Consider the following 632-nt stretch of genomic DNA (forward strand, 5'->3'; position numbering starts at 1 on the left):
GTAGTAATGCATGTCAATATATTTCTGCACCTTAAGGCAGCAAGCTGGCAGAATCTGTAGTGCACCAGTTGAAATGCTTAGTGGCATTTCATCCATTCTTACATTCTAAGTTCAAATTCCACCGAGATTCACTTTGCCTTTCATTCTTTCAGGGTCGATAAAATAAGTACCATTTGAGTACCGGAGTCAATGTAGTCAACTTATCTCCTTCCCCAAAATTGCTGGCCTTGTGCCAAATCTTCAAATCAATATATTTCTGCCAAATCATCATCATATACATGCACACACAGACATACACACACTTCTGCACTCACTCACATGCACATACACACACACACATACACATTCCCATTCTGTCTACGTACACATGCCAACACACACATCCACACCCACCCATTGAGACATCCTTCAGACTGCCTCTCAAACACCCTTCTACTGCCCTGACTTCTACCGACCATCCCATCTACGCACGTGTGCAAAAACACACAACAAGACCATCCATACACCTGTCACCATAGCTGCTGATCTCTCACTATGACATTAACAGACACACAGATCACTCACATAAATACATGTGAACAGTTGATACCACATACACACACACACGCACACAATTACAACCACATACACAC

This window comes from Octopus bimaculoides, chromosome 14 (genome assembly GCF_001194135.2).
Source record: "Octopus bimaculoides isolate UCB-OBI-ISO-001 chromosome 14, ASM119413v2, whole genome shotgun sequence".
Lineage (NCBI taxonomy): Eukaryota > Metazoa > Mollusca > Cephalopoda > Octopoda > Octopodidae > Octopus > Octopus bimaculoides.